The following is a 23121-nucleotide window of genomic DNA, read 5'->3' on the forward strand; positions in this document are numbered from 1 at the left end:
ATTAAATTTTTTATTTTTATAAAAAAGTCTAGAAAAAAAAATATTCTTCAAAAATCACCAATTCTTAAGGGATATTTCTACTCAATATACTAATGACTTTAGCGAAATAATTTTTTGAAAATAAGTTTTTGAAATGTTTGTATTTTAATTTTAAGAAATATTAGTTTTTATATAATATACTATTTTTTCCCAAACTTATAAAAAAAAAAAAAAAAAAACAAATGAATGAGTTCTATTGTCACTGTTTTAGACTTTTAGTTAGTTTGCAAAATAAAATATTCAAAAATATGGTTGTTAAGAATTGTTATGCTTTATTTAAATGAATCTAAGTTTTTCTAAAAAAATAAGACGTGAAACTTTTCGTTCATCAAATAAGAATTCTTTTAAAACGATGTTATATATAATACATTATGAACTTTTTTAAAAGAAGTTTTCAAAAATAATTTTGTTTAGATATCACATTTTATTTAAAAAGTTACATCTTTTTGAAAAAATAATATCAAATTAATATGAACCAAAATAAGTTGATTTAAAATATTTATGAACAAAAAAAAATTATGATTCAACATGTTTATGATTCTTAATTTGTTATTATATAAAAAATATTTTTAACAAAATATGTTATGATTCTTAATCATATCTTTTATTATTCTTAATTAAATGATTTAAAAAATAAAATGATCGTAAATTTGTTATGAACAAAAAATTTATTTAATTGATATAATCCAAAATCACATGATTCAACAGTGCTATGATTAAAATATAATCCAAAAATATTATGATCTAAAATTTTATGATATAAAATTATATGATTAAAATTGTTTATGATTCAAAACATTTATAATTTGTAAACTTTAAAACTCGAATTGACCAACAGGTTAAAGATTTTAAAACTTTAAAATCTAAAAATTAAACTATTAAAAAAAAATTTAAAACACAGAGAATCTTTAAATATACAATAAAAATATTAAAAAATAATGAAAAAAACAAAAAGAAAAGAAAAAGATTTAATAAATATTACGTGTCACTATAAAAATACAAATAGCAAAAACAAACGTACATTTAATATTAGTCACATATAAGAAAAAGAATAAAGATCTGAATTAAAAAAATACAACGCTATTTGCAAAGATTTATCCAACTTATATATTGTTATTAGGTTGGAAGATTCGTAACATTTTTAGCATGTTGTCGTATCAGATCTTTTTGATGTCATGTCAAATTTCTTGAAGCTATATAAGATGAAGAAAATTATAGGATCTAAGTTGTAAAATATAGAGGGTGGTGGTGCCTTAGTTGAATGAGTTTTATTTTAAAAAAAAAAATGTTTCAACCAATGAAAACGAACTATCCAAATTTCTCTTTCTTCTCTCCTCTTGCTCAAGCCTTCTAGCATCTTGACAAGAGTGGTACTAGCACTTGTAGCGAGTTAGAAGGCGAGAGGGGTGGCGAGGCCACTCACTCTAGCCTTAGTATCCAAGTTTCCAAGGACGTAAGCATGTATATCGCCTAGTATGATATGCGTTAGATTGGCCCAAACCGGCGGTGTAAAAATGGCCAAACAAACAACCCATTGTTTTAGTTTATTTGACAGCTTTACCTTTAATGAAACGAGTTGCGGTCTCACTGGATTGAAACACACACACACACACACACACACATATATATATATATATATATATATATATATATATATATATATATATATATATATATATATATATATATATATAACAAAATAAATTGTTTGCATATAATGAATTTATTAAAATAAAAATTATCAATTGTCGGTTAAATTTTTGTATTTACGATCAATTAATATAATTTAAACTATAACAATATATCATAAATAATAATTGTTACATCTAAACTGTAATTTCTAAGCAAAAGAAACTATAAATATAGAAATATAGAAAAACGATGTCGATAATTAAAACTTTTAGCTTTATTTTTAAACAATTGAATAGTATTATTTTATATTTAAGTAATATACTACTATTTTTTAAAAATAAACTAAAAACTCTTATTGCATTATATGCATGTTATCGTGGCCAAATTAAAAGCCACAACCAAACTCCTATATTTTAAGTTATGAACTATTCATGCAATTTGCGTCGTTATTTTTAAGCCACGAGAGTCCATATCCTAATTTGGGTAAGTTGTGTAGAACATATAATTAACCAAAATATGACGGGTCAAAGATTGCGGCTCTTAGCTCCCTCTCCTCTTCTCGTCTTAAAGACAACGACCAAACAATCCTTACGCTATAACGAATGCATCACGCGTGAAGTGTGTCCCTCATACAATATATATTTCTATATCATCAAAAAAAAAAGCAAGATATTAATATAAGAAAATGATGTTTAAGTAGTTGACAAGAAATGAGATAGAGAGAAAGAGACCGATAGAAAGAAGAAAGAGATAAAAAGAGTGTCTTTCTTTCTTTGTTTCTTGTAACTCTCCACGTGTCCATGCAAATATTATTTTAATATTTAACAAGTTTTGTACGAAAATTAAAATAAGAATCTATAAAATTTTAAAAAATATTATTAAATAAATTTTCTACAACTAAATTAAAAATCAAAGTTGTTAAGAAACATCTCGTAGATTTTATACCACATTATGTTTTAGCTTTAATGTTTCAATTTATTAGATCATAAATATTCACCGGAATATATTCTACTATTCAAGATGATTATGTCTTTATCTAAATAAGACATTTTCTGGTACTTGCAGTTTAACTTCTTCTCTAGGTTCTTTTACAACATCATAGACTTCTCTAGGTTTTCTACAACTTCATGAACTTTATCCATGTTTTTGACGCACACAATTCAACTTATTCTTCTCTATGTTATTCCACGGTAAATTCTTCATTATTATGGTATTTCAACATTTGTTTGATAAAAATCATTACTATGGTCTTTCAACATTTGTTTAACGAAAATCGATTGACAGATCCTCTTTGAGTATGAATAAATTATTCTTTTTCATCTTCTTTTAATTAACTTGATTCAAAATTTCTAGTTAGTGACATCTTTTTTAACTTAAAAATATTAACAACTTAACAATATATATTAGTAATATTTATAAAAAAAATTAGTGTTTAGAACACTTGGTCATCAAACAAAATTATTGTTTTCTAATATTCTAAGTATTATATGTTAAAAACAAAAAAAAAAATGTGAAGCCCATTGCCCCTCCACCACCCTAAAATCTACCAATGTCCTACCCCTTTACCAAACATTTAAAAGCTAAAGCAATAAAAAATAATTATAAAATGATAAATACAATTCACATAACACTATACTATACAAAATAACAAACAAAGAACATTTTTTTTTTACTTTCTCTACTTCATAATTCATTAATGTTATTATGAATTCATAAATAAATCATTCAAATAAAAAGGAACATTTTTAGCTTGGGAGAGAAATGTGTGAAACATGGTTGAGACTTGGGAAATATAAAGAGATAAGAGATACTAACATGTAGTTAGAGGATTTAGAGGACGACAAGACAGCTGCCAACTACAATGAGATATCAAGAGATAAGATCCATTTCTTTGATCCATTTTCATCATTTATGCTTTTTGTTGGATATTTGTACTAAAATCTGCTAGCAAAACTACTAGTGTATGAGATTTTATTACGGATTTTAGCTCGTATCTTAGATCAAATTTACTTAGCTTCACTTCCCATTTTGACATCTTGTCTAAGATTTTTTGCTTTCTTATAACACACGTAATAAGAAAATTAGTCTTAACACAGATAGGATGAATTTCAAAATAGTGTCTAAGTTTATTTAAAGTTATAACAAGTGCTAAAATGAGCTTTTCTAAGTGTGAGTACATGCTTTCAACATCTAAAAGACTATTCCTTACGTATCAGACCAGATGTTGGGTACTATCTTGCTCTATTAGTACAACGTTCAATGCACTTGATGATGCTGCCAAGTACAAGTATATAGTTTCTCTATTTCCTGTTTTTCTTTTGGATCACCAACACATTTGTCAACCATCTTGGAAACTTGACTTCTCTAATCATTTTGGCTTTTAGTAGGCACTCCACTTCTTCTTGAATTATTTTGTTTCTTTCCAGTGCAAATTTCCTTTTTTTTCGGTGTATTAGCCTAAATGAAGGATCAATGTTTAACTTGTGAGTAATTATGTTTTTATTTATACTCGTCATGTCTTCATGTTTCTCTATTTTCTGTTTTTATTTTGGATCACCAACACATTTGTCAACCATCTTGGAAACTTGACTTCTCTAAACATTTTGGCTTTTAGTAGGCACTCCACTTCTTCTTGAATTATTTTGTTTCTTTCCAGTGCAAATTTCATTTTTTTTTCGGTGTATTGGCCTAAATGAAGGATCAATGTTTAACTTGTGAGTAATTATGTTTTTATTTATACTCGTCATGTCTTCATGTTTCCAGGAAAATGTTAGTTCTTCGTTTGCTCAGCAATCCAAGAAGATCATCTTCAAGATCGTGAGGAAGATTTGTCCCCACCAGCATCTTGATTTATAGGCTGAAGGGATCTAAGGATACTTCTTTTATCTATTGCTCTCATGCTTCCAGAACTTCACGTGCTTCCTTCTTTAATTGATATGCTTCCTCAGGATTCTTCAAGGAATTCATTGAAAATGTGTAGTAATTCTTCATCTGCTAATGGTTACCAAGAACCTTCAGTACCCCAAGGTGTAGGCATCTTAATGTATTAGTGGTATGTCGAGGGGACCACCTTCATTTCATGAATCCAAGGTCGGCCTAAGATAACACTGCTTTTTGTAGAATCTTGACAGGATCTTGGTCTAAATCCTTGGGTCTGAGATTTTTTCATCCTAGGATTTCCTTCAGGTGTCCATTGTTGAGTAAGTAGATGATATCTTTCCTCAAAGCGACACAATCTTCGGTCTCATGGACAAAATCCTCATGGAACGCGCACCAAATTGGATCGATCTTCCTAAGTTTTGGTCTTCTCATTCTTCTTCCGCCATCTTGCTTTTGTCTCCCAAATGCTACTAAGATAATATCTCAAAGACTCGTCAGATTTTTGTGAAATCCTATAGAGATCAATAGTAAGTTTTTCAAAGGATCTACTGCAAGAAAAGAGAGATTAACAAGATGTGAAAATGATGTGTTAGAATATGAAGGAACATTTAGGAGCCACTTAAGGCTGGTGCAGTAAGTGTTAATCCAAATCCCTTACATATGCAGGTTTCCTTGAGCTCCATTGGGATGGGGACGATCTCCATTCTTTCTCGGTAGTGAGCGGCATGCTCCTTAGGATCCGTAGATCCATCATACAACTTCATATTTGGCATCTGAAATATCTTATATATTTCCACGTCACTGATGATAGGTGCGAATCTTGACCTTCGATGGCTCACGGGAGACACTTCAGGTATAGGGGAACCACCCCAGGAATGGTTGAGATTATTTGTCTCAATTGCCTGATTTCTCACTCAATGAGAGGGCTCGCACCTGTATTTTGGTTAGAATTAGAAAAAACATGATCATTATTAAAGATACCAGCATTTGAGTTAGGAGTTTTAAAGATTCCATCCAAGTGTGTTGGAGCTTGGAATCACGTGGTAGGAGTGACCTGATATGTTTTTATAGCACTCTTCATGGGGATCAAATCTTCATTAAGATGACGTGAAGATCCTCTCAATAGAAGTTCGGGCTTCTTGGGGCCAAATGGATGATTCTTGAAGCATCGAATGACGGAGTAATCCTTACAGGATTCCTCTATTCAGCCCTTATTCGATCCATCTCTCTTTGCATATTCTGGTTGCTCTCATTTTGTCTCCTCATGTGCTCCGTTAGTTGTCATAGAGTAGAGAAAAGCTCATTATTGGAAATCATGACAATAGTCGGTTGAAGAGCTCCTTTATTAGGATGTCAGCCAGCATTCCCAACAAAGGAGACCGAAGATCTTGGAACGGATTTTGAAATTTTGATTTAAGGATTCGTAGTCAGCAATGCAGATATACCAGACATTTTGAAGACATTTGCATCATAGAGGCTGACAATGTGATGGACACAATAGACATGGCTTTATGAGATAATCTTAGGTGCTAGTAATGAGAATTACAAGGAAATCCCTTGATCCCAGATGAGATTGCTGACATAAAATCCCAGGAGCTAGAAATATTCGACCGCCTTTGATATTTTATTGATTGAGCAAATAAGTACATAGTAATACACATGTTTTTTCAGAGTTAAGGTTAAAGGATAATGATTATGTGTGTTTTTTTTGTGACTCTAGCTTCCTATTTATACTTATAGTTGCTAACAACTATAAGCTGGATTCCTAAAATCTCGACGTAATCTTCTACACTGGAATCCTTGTTGATCGGGCCGCCTTTATCATGAAATTCTTGGAGACCATGTATTTTCTACACATTTTATATAATAATTCCGATTTGACCGAGTCTTTCTTGACACATTCAGTATCTGGATCAAAGAGATAGATAAATAAAGAGCAAATGTGAGGGTCGATAATCTTTAGCATCTTGCTGAAGATCTTGGACGAGATCCTCGCCAACATGTTACTCTGAATCTTGCACAATATTTATGTTAGAATTTTCACCCATAACACATGTTGTGTTGATGAAATTGGTATCTTTTTGGTCTCAAGATTCCATATGGATTTGTTGAAATTCTGATGAAGCACCATGAAGGTAACGAGTTCATGACCTTTAGTAGCATCAACCAAAGAATATATATGGGAAAGGAAAAAGGATATCTGGGACAAGCTTTGTAAAGATATATGAAATCTACACAAACTATCCATTTTCCACTTTTCTGCTTTACTACTACCACATTTGCCATCCATCTTGGGAATTTCACTTCTTTGATCATCTTGACCTTGTGCAAGCTTTTGACCTCTTCTTGGATGATCAAGTTCCTTATAGGTGCAATTTTTTTTCTCTTATGATGCATTGGTTTGAAATTTTGGTCAATGTTTAATTTATGATTTATTATATCTTTAGATATACCTGGAATAGCCTCATGTTTCCTAGCAAAAGTTGATTTTATGTCTTTCAGGAACTTGATAAGATCTAGCTTAATATCTTGGTCAAGATAAGTTCTTAGTAGCACCTTGATGTCAGGATCTTTAGGAGTTGGCAGAAATTCTTCGACTTCACTCTCATTGGTCTCCAGGACATCTCGTGTCTTCTTTTTTAATTTCTATATCTGCCTAGGTTAGACTGAATTCTTCATTGAAGTGGTATATCAATTTTTGGCTTCTTGTTGGTCACTATTAATGTTGACCACTGCCTAGGGTGTTGGCATCTTAACAAATTGATGGTAAGTTAAGGGGATAGCCTTTATATCATGGATCCAAGGACAACCTAAGATAATATTATAGCAAGACAAGGAATCAACAACATAAATGTGTTGAATAGAATTGAGTCCCTCTCTCTCTCTATATATATATATATATATATATATATATATATATATATATATATATATATATATATATATATATATATATATATATATCGACAACTTGATTTCACCAATGGTGTTCATCTTTTTGAGTGTATTTAGGAGAATGATGTTGACTGAACATCCGCCATCAATCAAGATCTTTCAAACAAAGTGTTTAGCCACATATAAGGTTAAGACTGGACCATCATGTTAGGGGTCTAACACATCTTTCATGTCATCTTCATAGAATGATATCTCCTTTTTGTTGGTCAGGAACACATTTGTTCTTGTGCTTTCTTCTTTCTCCATCTTGGAATTCTTTTCATGTCTCTTGGTTGTAGAATAGGAAGTTCAATAGATTTTAGAGCCACCAGACATGAAGTCAATTACCTTGGCAACTGAATGTGGAGATGATATTATTTGAGGGAGATTCTCGGGATCTTGAGCTTTTTGGTTGATCTTGTCTCTCTTTCTTACTAGGAGTTCCTTTAAGTGTCCTTTACTCAATAGATAAATGATTTGCTTTCTATAGGAAAATCAATCTTTGGTAAGATGCCCAAAATCTTTATGGTATGTATGCCACTTGGATTTATCTTTCCCTCTTGATGACTTGCTGTTTTTCTTGGGCTATCTTGCCTTATCCCTAAGATCATGCATTGCATAAAGTAGACCTCAAAACATTGATAGAGAAACAATAGTCAGAAATCTTAGGATAATCTTCATCTTCCAGAGCCTTAGAATTTTAAGATTTTTGGTAGGAACATTTGTTCTTCCTGCCGAGATCGAAAACTAGATTCGTAAACTCTGAGAGTTTAGAAAATGTGTCTAGTTTATTCAAAATTTTTATTATCATTTTTAGAAGTCCTTAACTGGTGTGAAAGTGTTCATATTCACAGACTAGTCCAAATTCGTAGCTACAGTGATACGCAGTTTTGTAAAAATCACCATAAACTGTAGAAAAATAGTATGGACATGTTCAAGTAGTCATTTTAAAGGTATAAACCTGAACTATTTTCACCTAATACAGTTTTGAAAACTAAAAAGTTTAAGGTGTTCAAAACAATTCGTGAATGAACATTAAGTTTTCTGTTGAAAGCTGTTGTTTGAGTTTAGTTATGTTGTTTGTGATTTAACTTGTATTCTCCCCCTAAAATTGAAAACAACATGAAAATGTGGGGGTATGAACTCACCTTGAGTGATTTTAGTAGATAGATGATGAAGAAAAGAAGTTTTGAACTCAAGAACACTTAGAAGATTGCTTGAAGTGTAACGTCATAAAATTTCCAACCAAAAATTTTCATTTTTACAACCATCAAAACATGAGTAATAAGTTTAGATTTCCATAGTAACAATGTAGTCACAACCGATTACATAACAAAAGATAACAAAATAGTTTCCCGAGTGTGTGTACGGTCACGCTGGCGCCTTCCCACGGTCCTCACTCGTACCTGAAACACATAAAGCAACAATTGTAAGCATAAAGCTTAGTGAGTTCCCAAAATACAACATACGCACATACGCCTTTCTAGGCCTTGACCTTCCGGTCCATGTGTCTCAGGGGACTTCCGTCCCGACTGGGTAAACCTTCCGGTCCTACCCACGTCAACCCTTACAGTCCATATGACCACGCCTTCCAGCCCATATCAAACATATCATACATGAAACATATAGCAAATAACTTAACACGCATAAGGCATATATTTCATATCATATTCGACCTTCCGGTCACACAGTCAAAACCCTTCCGGGCACAGTATAGTGAGAAGATTCACCTCGTATGCCTCGCTAAGTCGCTAATCGTGAATCCTGGAATCACTCGGGCTCGAACCCTCGAGCTGCAATCCTCCTATGATATTATAAATCTATAATTATTACTTGTACCACTAAGGTGGACCATCTAAATCAAGTCAACACAGGTTGACCTGGTCAACAGTCTTTAGTCAATTTGGACCAGACTCGGCGAGTGCACAATAGTGACTCGGCGAGTCTACGTGTTTTTACCAACTCTCAAGAATTTTCCCTTTGACTCGTCGAGTACTCCCCCGACTCGACGAGTTCCACCTGGGCCTGAATCACAGGGCCACCGCGACTCAACTCGCCGAGTTGAAGGTCAACTCGGCGAGTCCCAACCTGACTCGGTCCACCTGTCAAAATCTTTCCCACTCTCTGCGACTCACTGAGTCGCCCACAACTCGGTCCGGTCTACACACAGGATGGTCTCAAGGACAATCTTCAAGCGACTCGTCGAGTCTGTTCTTCAGACTCGGCGAGTCCATGCCATGCACCAGCTAAAACTGGCTTTTGCGGTCAGATCCGTTCCATAAATACATAGATCTGGCCTTCCCAAGCTTATTTGTCACGTAAAGTCTCAGTCTTGGTTGCCATGCAATGCATACAAGGCTTATTTTGAAGAAACAACCTTTAATATGGCAAGTTTAACTTCTAACTCAAAAGGATGGACATAAAGCTTGTCATAAGGGGTCTCCTGGACCTGCTAAAGTCTAGATCTAGGTCCCATATCCCCATGGGACCTCTCATACTTCTTATTCAAGCCAAGAAATGCAAGAAGAAACCCTAGATTTGGCACACCAACACAAAACACGAAGTTTGGCTCTGAAAATTACCTCAAGAAGACTCCTTTGATGAAATAGCAACAGATCTAAGCTCCCCAACACTTCAAGCTTGCTCCTCTCCCTCCTTTCCTTGCAAAATCCCACAAAATGATGAACAAATGGCCTTCAAACACACTCACAAGGGCTTACAGACGTATGGAGGCTCTTAGGGTTCAAGGTGGCCGCAAATGAGGGCCATAAGGTCCTTTAAATAGGGCTTAGGACCGGGAAATTAGGGTTTCGTTAAACAGCACGGACTCGCCGAGTCCATCCCTTGGACTCGCCGAGTCCAGACGCGAACCCCCGCTAAAAACCGCGACTCGACTCGGCGAGTTCGACCACCAACTCGCCGAGTCCCCTCACAGAATGTCAAAATATAAGAAATGAAGATACCTGGGGATCCGGGCTGTTACAAATCTCCCCCACTAGAATAAGACTTCGCCCTCGAAGTCCCGTTTAGGCAAAAAGCTCTGGATGCTGCTCCCGCATCTCCCGTTCCGGCTCCTAGGTCATCTCTGATCCTTCCGATGCTGCCACTGAACCAATACCAGGGGTACCTCCTTGTTTCTCAAAGCCTTGATCTTCCGATATTTGATGGCTACAGGTCTTTCAACATAATTCAGACTTGCATCCACCTGAATATCCCCTAACGGAACCACCGCTGATTCGTCAGCTATACATTTCCGCAGTTGTGACACATGGAAAGTATCGTGAATCTGTCCCAACTCTGCTGGCAAGTCTAAACAGTAGGCTACCCGACCCACCCTTGCGATCACACGGAAAGGACCAATATATTGGGGCCCCAACTTGCCCCTCTTCCTGAACCGAATCACTCCTTTCCAAGGAGAGACCTTCAGGAGCACGAGATCACCCACTTGGAACTCAAGCTCGGACCGTCGCCTGTCTGCATAACTCTTCTTCCGGCTCTGAGCGGTCAACAACCTTTGCCTGACCATCTGAATTTGCTCGGTCGTCTGAAGCACGATCTCCGTGCTACCCATAACCTGCTGTCCCACCTCAACCCAACAGATGGGGGTGCGACACCTCCGCCGATACAACAGCTCAAAGGGCGGCATACTAATGCTCGAATGATGGCTGTTGTTATACGAGAACTCTGCTAAAGGTAGATAGGTGTCCCAGCCCCCTCCGAAGTCCAACACACATGCCCGAAGCATGTCCTCGAGTGTCTGAATTATCCGCTCACTCTGACCGTCTGTCTGAGGATGATATGCCGTACTGAAATGTAACCTAGTACCCAACTCTTCATGGAATTTCTTCCAGAACCTGGAAGTGAAACGCACGTCGCGGTCCGAAATAATCGAGATCGGCACCCCGTGCCGAGATACTACTTCCCTCGCATATAACTCAGCCAACTTCTCCACAGAAGAGCTCTCGCTAATGGCTAGAAAATGAGCGCTCTTTGTCAGCTGATCCACGATCACCCCAAATCGCATCGACTCCTCTCGCAGTTCGCGGTAACTTGGTGATGAAATCCATAGAGATTTGTTCCCACTTCCATTCGGGAATCTCTAGCGGTTGCAGCTTGCCGTGCGGTCGCTGGTGTTCGGCCTTGACCTGCCGACAAGTCAAGCATCTCTCGACGAACCAAGCGACATCCCTTTTCATACATGGCCACCAGTACTCCTTCTTGAGATCCAAATACATTTTCGTAGCACCAGGATGAATCGAGAATTTCGATCGATGCGCTTCCTTCATCAAAATAGTGCGCGCACCGCCCACAAACGGCACCCAAATCCGCCCGTGAAAAGTCATAAGCCCTCGACCATCCGTAACAAATCCTGATACCTGACCTACAACCCATTCCTTCTTCTGATGCTCCGGCTTCGCAGCCTCCACCTGAGCCCCTCGGATAATATCCAGAATCGGGGTCAAAACCGTCAACCTCATACAAATATCTCGGATCGGGGTGCTTTCCGCCCTACGGCTCAACGCGTCGGCTACCACATTAGCCTTTCCCGGGTGGTACAGGATCTCACAATCGTAATCCTTCACCACATCCAACCACCTCCTCTGTCGCATATTCAGATTTGGCTGATCTATCAAATACTTCAGGCTCTTGTGGTCCGTGTAGATGGAACATCGAACCCCATAAAGATAATGCCGCCAGATCTTGAGGGCAAACACCACAGCCCCCAACTCCAGGTCGTGGGTGGGATATCTCGACTCATGAGGCTTCAACTGCCTCGAAGCATACGCTATCACATGACCCCTCTGCATAAGCACCGCCCCCAAACTTGATATAGATGCATCACAGTACACCACAAAATCCTCCATCCCTTCCGCGAGTGCAAGCACCGGGGCCTCGCACAATTTCTGACAAAGCGTCTCGAATGATGACTGCTGCTCCGGTCCCCATGAAAACGCAACACCCTTCCGGGTCATCCTAGTAAGTGGCACGACAATCTTAGAGAAATCCTTGATAAACCTGCGATAATATCCAGCCAAACCCAGAAAATTCCTGATCTCAGTGGGTGATCTCGGCACCTCCCACCTCAACACCGCCTCAATCTTGGTCGGGTCGACCAATATCCCTTTCTGGTTAACAAGATGCCCGAGGAACTGGACCTCTCGTAACCAAAAATCACACTTGGAGAACTTGGCATACAGTCTTTCCGATCTCAAAACCCGAAGAATCTCCCGCAAATGTTCCTCATGCTGGTCCCTAGTCCTCGAATACACCAAAATATCATCGATGAATACGATCACCGACCGATCCAGCATCGGTCGGCACACCCGGTTCATGAGATCCATGAATGCGGCCGGGGCATTGGTGAGCCCAAAAGGCATCACCACAAACTCATAATGTCCATAACGAGTCCTGAAGGCAGTCTTTTGGATATCCTCCTCGCGAACCCTCATCTGATGATATCCCGACCTCAAGTCAATCTTGGAAAACCAAGATGCCCCCTGCAACTGATCGAACAGGTCGTCGATCCTAGGTAACGGGTATCGGTTCTTAACCGTCAACTTGTTCAATTCCCGATAATCGATACACATTCGATGTGAACCATCCTTCTTCTTGACGAACAAAATCGGCGCTCCCCAAGGCGAACTACTCGGTCGAATGAATCCCTTCCCCAACAGCTCCTGAAGCTGCGAGGATAATTCCTGCATTTCCGGTGGAGCGAGACGGTAAGGTGCCTTGGCGATGGGCGCCGCTCCCGGAACCAAATCGATAAGAAACTCCACTTGCCTCTCCGGAGGCACACCTGGTAACTCCTCGGGGAACACATCCGCAAACTCGCATACAACCGGAACGTCATCAATCGAATTGGGCCTCTCCGCGGTCACACGAGTATCCATCACATAGCTATGAATCCATCACAACCCTGCTGCAAACTCTGCCTTGCCCTGGCCGCTGAACAAAACGCCGACCCACACCGGGTCCCTTTGCCATAAACCGTGAGCACTCCCCCACTAGGGTCTCGAATCATCACCAGCTGTCTCTCGCAGTCAATGACTGCTCCAAACTTACTCAACCAATCCATGCCTACGATAATGCAAACATCCCCCATAGCTATAGGGACCAAGTCTATAGGAAACTCGACCCCAAAAATCTCGAGCACGCAATCTCGAATTACCTCGGTGGCGTATACCGCTCTCTCGTTCGCTATAGCAACTCGCAGGGGACGACTCATCGTCTCCCGATCGATATCGATGTGCTGGCTAAAAGCCAACGAAACAAAGGACCGACTCGCACCCGAGTCGAATAATACCAAAGCAGGCACATGATTCACAAGAAAAGTACCTACGCATATAGTAATATAAGCATAATATCTCAGCATAAATGTAAATACATGAAAGAATACATACCGGCCACTACATCAGGCGCCGCGCGGACCTCCTCCGCAGTCAACTGGAAAGCTCTCCCACGAGCCTTCGGGGCCTCGGTCTTCACTGGCCGAACCTCAGGAACCCTGGCAGTAGGCGAAGATCCCTGGCGAAGCTGGGGGCACTCGGCCTTCCAATGGCCAGTCTGGTTGCAATGGAAGCAAACCATAAATCCCTTGGGGCAATCCCTCGCAATGTGCCCCTCCTTGCCACACTTGTAGCAAGCACCCGATCGACATGCCCCCTCGTGACCCTTGCCGCACTTCCCACAAGTGCGGCTCTTTTGTCCTCCGGATCTCAAATCAGCGGACTTGGTCCGCTTGGCTGCCGGCTGCGACTGAGCCGGCCGCCGATCCACCCATTGAGACTCGACCTCCTCCCTGGCCTGGGTCTCCAACTCGATCTCCCGCTTCCTGGCATTCGCCTGAAGCTCAGCAAAAGTCTGATATGACGAGTTCGATACGAACTCCCAGATGTCTCTCCTCAGCACTCCCAAATACCGGCTCATCCGAGCCTGCTCCGTGGACACCTGCTCGGGGCAGAACATCGCCCTCTCATGAAACTTTTGCGTGATCACTGTAACCGAATCGTTACCCTGCTTGAGGGTCAAGAACTCCTGAACCAACCGTTCCCTCTCCACCGGGGGAACATACTCGTCTCTGAACATAGCAGTAAATCTCTCCCAAGTCATGGCTGAAACCTCCGCAAGAGTGAAGTTCGCCATCACGAACTTCCACCAATCCTTTGCTCCCAGGCGGAGCTGGTTCAAGGCGAACCGCACCCTCAAATGCTCCGGACATGAACAAGTATAGAAGCATCCCTCGATATCAGCAATCCACCTCATCGCAGCAATCGGATCCTGCATCCCGTCAAACTCTGGTGGTTTCGTGTTGCTGAACTCCCGGAACAGCAGCGAATCACCCCCCTGTGGTCTGGCAGCGGCTACAACTGCGGTAGCTGCAGCGGCGGCAACCTCGGACAACGCGGCGTACCGCTCATCAAACGTCTCCATCAGCTTGGTCTTAATAGACCCAAACATCTCCGGAATCTCGGCCCGGATCGCTGCAGCTACCTCCTCATGAATCATCTGACGAAGCTCCTCGTCAGTCACTCCACTCGTGCCAGGTGTGTGTCGTGGTCCAACCATGATGTCTCTGAAATACAACATAAAAATATCAGAGACTCTATCGGTCAAAATCGCACTCGATAACGCAGTCCTACTCAGTCTCCGTTACTCAGGGGTTCTTACTTGGGCTGCCCACTGACCCGATGTCCTTGGTAGTACGGGCCCAATACTACCAGTTACACCGCATCGGTATTCACCCCAAGTCCTCCTCCCTAAACCCCGAATCCTGAGTACTCTATTCTTATCATACTCTAGTTACCCACTCGCTCTCGAGCACCTCATAGAAGCAGGTTCCCTAGACTAAGGCATCACAAAATCAGGCCACTCTAGTCCTAATATGTATACCTAGTCTACTAACATGCGTATCATATCATATCATATATCGTAACACATATAATAAGAGTATTTTGGGGATTTTTACCGTTCGGGCGCTGGCTGACCGTACACACTTTTTCTTCTTTAGTTATCTCACTTATCAAAATTTTTAATTTTAATTAATTAAATTAAATTTTTTTTAAATTTTTTTCTCAAATCCCCGGTTTGAGTCCAGTTACGCCTGAAGATGTACCCGAATCCCTCAAACCAAGGCTCTGATACCAACTTGTAACGTCATAAAATTTCCAACCAAAAATTTTCATTTTTACAACCATCAAAACATGAGTAATCAGTCTAGATTTCCATAGTAACAATGTAGTCACAACCAATTACATAACAAAAGATAACAAAATAGTTTCCCGAGTGTGTGTACGGTCACGCTGGCGCCTTCCCACGGTCCTCACTCGTACCTGAAACACATAAAGCAACAATTGTAAGCATAAAGCTTAGTGAGTTCCCAAAATACAACATACGCACATACGCCTTTCCAGGCCTTGACCTTCCGGTCCATGTGTCTCAGGGGACTTCCGTCCCGACTGGGTAAACCTTCCGGTCCTACCCACGTCAACCCTTACAGTCCATATGACCACGCCTTCCGGCCCATATCAAACATATCATACATGACACATATAGAAAATAACTTAACACGCATAAGGCATATATTTCATATCATATTTGACCTTCCAGTCACACAGTCAAAACCCTTCCGGGCACAGTATAGTGAGAAGACTCACTTCGTATGCCTCGCTAAGTCGCTAATCGTGAATCCTGGAATCACTCGGGCTCGAACCCTCGAGCTGCAATCCTCTTATGATATTATAAATCTATAATTATTACTTATACCACTAAGGTGGACCATCCAAATCAAGTCAACACAGGTTGACCTGGTCAATAGTCTTTAGTCAATTTGGACCAGACTCGGCGAGTGCACAATAGTGACTCGGCGAGTATACGCGTTTTTACCAACTCTCAAGAATTTTCCCTTTGACTCGTCGAGTACTCCCCCGACTCGACGAGTTCCACCTGGGCCTGAATCACAGGGCCACCGCGACTCAACTCGCCGAGTCGAAGGTCAACTCGGCGAGTCCCAACCTGACTCGGTCCACCTATCAAAATCTCTCCCACTCTCTGCGACTCACTGAGTCGCCCACAACTCGGTCCGGTCTACACACAGGATGGTCTCAAGGACAATCTTCAAGCGACTCGTCGAGTCTGTTCTTCAGACTCGGCGAGTCCATGCCATGCACCAGCTAAAACTGGCTTTTATGGTCAGATCCGTTCCATAAATACATAGATCTGGCCTTCCCAAGCTTATTTGTCACGTAAAGTCTCAGTCTTGGTTGCCATGCAATGCATACAAGGCTTATTTTGAAGAAACAACCTTTAATATGGCAAGTTTAACTTCTAACTCAAAAGGATGGACATAAAGCTTGTCATAAGGGGTCTCCTGGACCTGCTAAAGTCCAGATCTAGGTCCCATATCCCCATGGGACCTCTCATACTTCATATTCAAGCCAAGAAATGCAAGAAGAAACCCTAGATTTGGCACATCAACACAAAACACGAAGTTTGGCTCTGAAAATTACCTCAAGAAGACTCCCTTGATGAAATAGCAACAGATCTAAGCTCCCCAACACTTCAAGCTTGCTCCTCTCCCTCCTTTCCTTGCAAAATCCCACAAAATGATGAACAAATGGCCTTCAAACACACTCACAAGGGCTTACAGACGTATGGAGGCTCTTAGGGTTCAAGGTGGCCGCAAATGAGGGCCATAAGGTCCTTTAAATAGGGCTTAGGACCGGGAAATTAGGGTTTCATTAAACAGCGCAGACTCGCCGAGTCCATCCCTTGGACTTGCCGAGTCCGGACGCGAACCCCCGCTAAAAACCGCGACCCGACTCGGCGAGTTCGACCACCAACTCGCCGAGTCCCCTCACAGAATGTCAAAATATAAGAAATGAAGATACCTGGGGATCCGGGCTGTTACATGAAGATTCAAGGATCTAACACAATTATGATGAAGTTTGTGTAAGAAACCTATGATTGGAGTAGAAAGAGGTGGAATAATCATTTGAAGGATGATTTTACTTAGCAAAAGTAGATTAAGAAGTTGAAAATCAGCCTTGAAATCTCAAAATCTTAGAGAGAAAAGTGAGAGAGAATGGAGTTTGTTCTTTGGTGGAGAAGGAGTGAAATGGGAAGAGAGATGAGGATTTCCATCTTTTTGTTCAAGAGTATGGTTGGAATAATTGTGGGAAAAAGGATGATAATTGACCAGGTATGGGGGAATAGTGGCTGGGTATGGCCCTGAAGTGAGTGTGCGAGGTTGCTTGTGTTCTTGTACAAAGGATAAGTCAACACTCCACCAAAATAACTTACCCACCATATTTTATTCTTAAATAAAGATTTCTATAAAAATGTGTTTAGATTATGGAAATATGGGGTCTTATATGTTAAAATATAAGTTTGGGTGAAAATCCCGCGTTAAAATCACGAAAAATGGGCTTAAAACGCGAAAATGGTCAAAAACCAGGAAAAACTAGCGAAAATCCGAAGTCTGGGCCGGAGGTTCGGTCCCTGGTGCTTAGAATCGATAGTAGCAGGGAGCCGAGAGGGTGGTTCGGTTGTTGGAGAGGAATCGAGAGAGAGGCTCGATCAGACATATTTGCAGGCGAGGAGGGGAAGCGAATGCGAAGCTCGCTGGGGAAAGGAAGCGAAATGGACCAAAGGCTCGGTTCATTTTGGCTGTTGATAACTTCGGTTATAACAAGGCTCGGTTCTGACAAGGCTTGGTTCTGACAGGCTCGGTTCCAAGGGTTTCGGCTCCTTAGGGAGGTTTCGGCTCCTTAGGGTCTCGTCTCTTAGGGAGGTTTCGGATCCTTAGGGTCTCGCCTCTTAGGGAGGTTTCAGCTCCTTAGGGTCTCGCCTCTTAGGGAGGTTCGGTCCTAAGAGGGTTTAGCTCTAAGAGGCTGTTTTTCGCATTAACTCTCCATTTTGCGTAGTTTTTGGCTAAGTTAAGGGTCGGGATAACTATAAAAGGTTGAGAGAGATTTGGGAGAGATTTCACATACATGGAGAGATTTGGGAGAGATTTCACATACTTTGAGAGGTTTGGGAGATATTTCACATACTTGGAGAGATTTGGGAGAGATTTCACATACGTGGAGAGATTTGGGAGAGAGAGATAGGCACGGATAGATTTTACATACTTAGAGAGATTTGGGAGAGATTTCACATATTTGGAGAGATTCGGGAGAGAGAGATAGACAGGGAGAGATTTCACCTACTTAGAGAGATTTGGGAGAGATTTCACATACTTGGAAAGATTTTGGAGAGATTTCACATACTTGGAGAGATTTGGGGGAGAGAGAGATTGATTGGGAGAAAGTAAGAGAGACTTTGTTTGTAACCTTTTTGGATGTTTAGCTTCGCAATGCAAGGTTCGTACACCCCGTTAAGCTTCGTTATGATAGTTAGATGCCCCCGAAGGTTATAGAATAATGTTTTATCAAATAGCTTCATCACTTACCCCTATTAGGGTTTAGAATTTCTGAACGAATTAACTTTCTAAGTGATGACTTCTTATTAAAAATAGTGAGTTGTACAATAGTAACATAGTGTAAACTCTAATATACAAGGGTTGGATGAGCTGGCTAGTTTGATCGGTTGACTTTGGTTGACTTTGACTTGATCGGAAATTGACGGTTGTCATATCATCCCCCCGTTAGAAGGAATTTTGTCCCGAAATTAGCCTTTTTCCTAGGACTTCAAGTATTTTGGAAGAGATGTGGGTATTTTTTTTCATTTGATCCTCACGTTCCCAAGTGAATTCGGGTCCTCGTTTAGCGTTCCAATGAACCTTCACGACAAGAATACGATTTTGCTTTGTTCTTTTGTTCTCCTGATCCATGATTTCAACCGGTTCTTCCACGAAGTGGAGATTCTCATTAATTTCCATTTCCTCGAGTGGTATTATGAGGGTCTCGTCGGATAGGCACTTCTTTAAGTTCGATATGTGGAAGGTAGGGTGTACTTTATTAAGTTTCTGTGGTAGTCGGAGTTTGTACGTCATGGGACCAATCCTGGCAAGGATTTTAAACGGTCCGATGTACCTAGGGTTTAGCTTCCCACGTTTACCAAAATGTATCATACCCTTCCAGGGTGAGACCTTTAATAGCACACGGTCTCCAACATGGAACTCCAATGGTTTGCGTCGTTTATCGGCATAACTCTTTTGTCGGTCATAAGATGCTTTCAGTCTTTCTCGTATTTGAACGATCTTTTCTGTGGTTTCCCTTATGATTTGAGGACCAGTGAGGGCGCTATTTGGGACTTGTCCCTTGGCTAGCTGAGTGTCCCCCACTTCGGTCCAACACAAGGGTGATCTACATTTACGACCGTATAGAGCTTCGAACGGAGCGACCTTGATGCTGGTATGTTAGCTATTATTGTAAGATAATTTGATGAGTGGTAAGTGGGTATCCCATGATTTACCAAAATCTATTACACAAGCTCTCAGCATGTCTTCAAGTGTCTGAATGGCTCTTTCGCTATGTCTGTCGGTCTGCGGGTGGTAGGATGTACTCATGTCCAACCTAGTCCCCAAAGATTTTTGTAAAGACTACCAAAACTGTGAAGTGAATCTACTATCTCTATCAGAGATAATGGATATTGGCATCCCATGCAGTCGTACAATCTCTTTAATGTAGGTCCTGGTCAGTTTTCCATCTTGTCAGTCTCCTTGATCGGCAGAAAGTGCGCGGATTTGGTTATCCTATCAACCATTACCCAAATGGTATCCATTCCACTCATCGTCTTGGGTAACTTGGTTATGAAGTCCATACTTAGCCGTTCCCATTTCCATTCGGGGATTTCTGGTTGTTGTAGTAAGCCTGACGGTTTTTGGTATTCTACTTTCACCTTGGCGCAAGTCAAGCACTTGCCCACGTAAGTAGTAATTTCTGCTTTCATGTTCGGCTACCAGTATAACTTCTTAAGATCCAGGTACATCTTATCTGAACCTGGGTGGACGGAGTATCGAGTTTTGTGCGCTTCGTTCATGACAACGTCTCGGCACCTGCCGAACTTCGGGGTCCAGATTCGATCCATGAGATAACGAGCTCCATCGTTTTTGACTTCAAGGTTCTTATCCATTCCCCACAATGCCTCACTCGTTACATTTTCTGGTTTCAAGGCCTCTATTTGGGCCTCTTTAGTTTGTGTGAACAAGTGCGAATGGATCGTCGTTGTCAATGACTTTACTCAGCATCCCGAGTATTCTTTTCTGCTTATGGAATGTGCTACAACATTGGTCTTGCCCGGATGATAGCAAATCTCGCACTCATAGTCGTTCAGTAATTGTACCCATTGTCTCTGTCTCATGTTGAGTTCTTTTTGACTAAGGATATGTTGGAGGCGCTTATGATCAGTGTATATAGTGCACCTTGTGCTATAGAGATAGTGTCTCCACATCTTCAGGGCAAACACCACCGCTCCCAACTCGAGATCGTGAGTGGTGTAGTTAACTTCATGCGTTTTAAGTTGTCTTGAGGCATAGGCGATGACCTTTCCGCTTTGCATGAGCACACATCCAAGGCCTTGATTTGAAGCATCGCAATAGACCACGAAATCTTCGTTCCCCTCTGGAAGAGACAAGATTGGTGCGCTGCATAATGCTTGCTTCTGTGTTTGGAAGGCAGTTTCTTGTGTAGTCTCCCAACCAAACAACACACCCTTCTAAGTCAGGGTGGTGAGTGGCTTTGCGATCTTGGAGAAGTTATGGATGAATCTCTGATAATATCCCGCTAGCCCTAGGAATTGTCGGATTTCCGTTGGTGTTGTTGGTGTAGCCCAGTTTTCGATCGCTTTGATTTTTGAGGGATCCACATGAATCCCTTTCTCACTAACCACATGGCCAAGAAATCCCACTTCTTGGAGCCAAAATTCGCACTTTGAAAGTTTAGCATAAAGCTTCTCAGCTCTTAGAGTCTCCAATACTAGTCGCAGATGCTGGCTGTGCTCTTCTTAACTTCTTTGCTTTGTGAATAGACCAAGATACTATCGATGAATACGATTACGAATTTGTCTAAGAAAGGTCGGCACACTCGGTTCATTAGGTCCATGAACACCGCAATTGCGTTTGTTAGTCCGAAGGGCATCACCACAAATTCGTAATGGCCGTAGCACGTTCTGAAAGCTGTCTTGGGAATATCATCCTCTTGAAATTGCATTTGATGATAACCCAAACTCAAGTCTATTTATGAAAAGTAACTCGCTCCTTGTAGTTGGTCGAAGAGGTCGTCGACTCGGGGTAGGGGATATCGATTTTTGACAGTGAGTTTGTTTAGTTCCCGATATTCGATGCACATGCGAAAGGATCCATCCTTCTTATTCTTCACAAAGAGGATTGGCGCTCCCCAAGGTGAAAATCTCGGTCTAATAAACCCCTTGTTCAGCAGCTCGTTCAGTTTACTGGACAATTCTTGCATTTCTGCCAGTGTTAGACGGTATGGAGCTTTGGCTACTGGGGTAGCTCCTGGGACCAAATCGACTTGGAATTCGACTTGTCGTGCAAGAGGTACACCCGGGAGGTCTTCTGGGAACACATCGGGAAAGTGGCAGACCTCCGGAATGTCTTTAATGTCCTTCGTTTCTTGTTTCTTATCTACCACGTGGGCTAAAAAGGCGTGGTACTCCTTTCGGAGATACTTTTGAGCCTTAACGCAAGAAATGATTTGTAAGTTAGCAGTGGGTTTATCGCTATAGATGAGAAGGGTTTCGCCATTTGGTAGATTAAGGCAAACGACCTTTCGTAACATATAATGTCGGCACGATTAGGACATAACCAATCCATACCAATGATGATGCCGAAACTCGAAATTAGGTCGATTTTTAATGAATGGTTGTCTAGAGTGAGAGTACAACCTGAGTATAAATCACTAGTGCATTCTGCTTTCCCGTTTGCCATTTCTACGACGTATGAATCTTTTAGTGCTTGTGGATTTTGTTTAAGTAAATGTTTGTATTGGTGACTCACGAAACTCCTCTCTGCCCCACTATCGAAAAGTACACATGCATATAAGTTATTGAGGAGGAACGTACCGATAACCACCATGGGATCCTGCACTTCTTCCCCGTGTCTTATAGCTAGGACTCTTCCTACACCTCCAACATTTGCGTTTCGTGCCTTTGGGCACTATCGTTTGAAGTGCCCTGTTTCCCCACAACCGTAGCAAGCTCGACCCACTCTGGTGATGGGGACTTGAGTAAGGGGTTGGGCTGGTGCTCTACAAAATCTAGTGGTATGCCCCTTTCTGTTGCAGTTACTGCAATGCATTTCCCGGAAAGCACCGGTATGGTGGAAGTTGCACTTGTTGCATTTGGGAAGGGTTCCAACATATTGCCTTGGTGGTGTTGGAGTGGCAGGAGTAGTAGTAGCACGAACAACAACCATATGATGTTTCTTGGCAGAGTATGGTCCCGACTGTTTCTTTTTGTTGCTCCAGAATTTTATTTTATTGTTTCCCCCTATTGCTTGATCAGAGGCGGCGATCAAGGTGCCACGACTGGCCCTATGATCGATAAGTTGTTGTGCCAATTCCTTGACAGTTTCAAAAGTAGTGGGTCTCGATGCCAGCACACTATCCTGAACCTGGGATGATAATCCCTAGAGGTATCGTTCCACTTTCTTCCCTTATAAAGTGACCATTGTCG

The sequence above is a fragment of the Lactuca saligna genome, chromosome 1 (genome assembly GCF_052625555.1).
Source record: "Lactuca saligna cultivar CGN05327 chromosome 1, ASM5262555v1, whole genome shotgun sequence".
Taxonomy (NCBI): domain Eukaryota; kingdom Viridiplantae; phylum Streptophyta; class Magnoliopsida; order Asterales; family Asteraceae; genus Lactuca; species Lactuca saligna.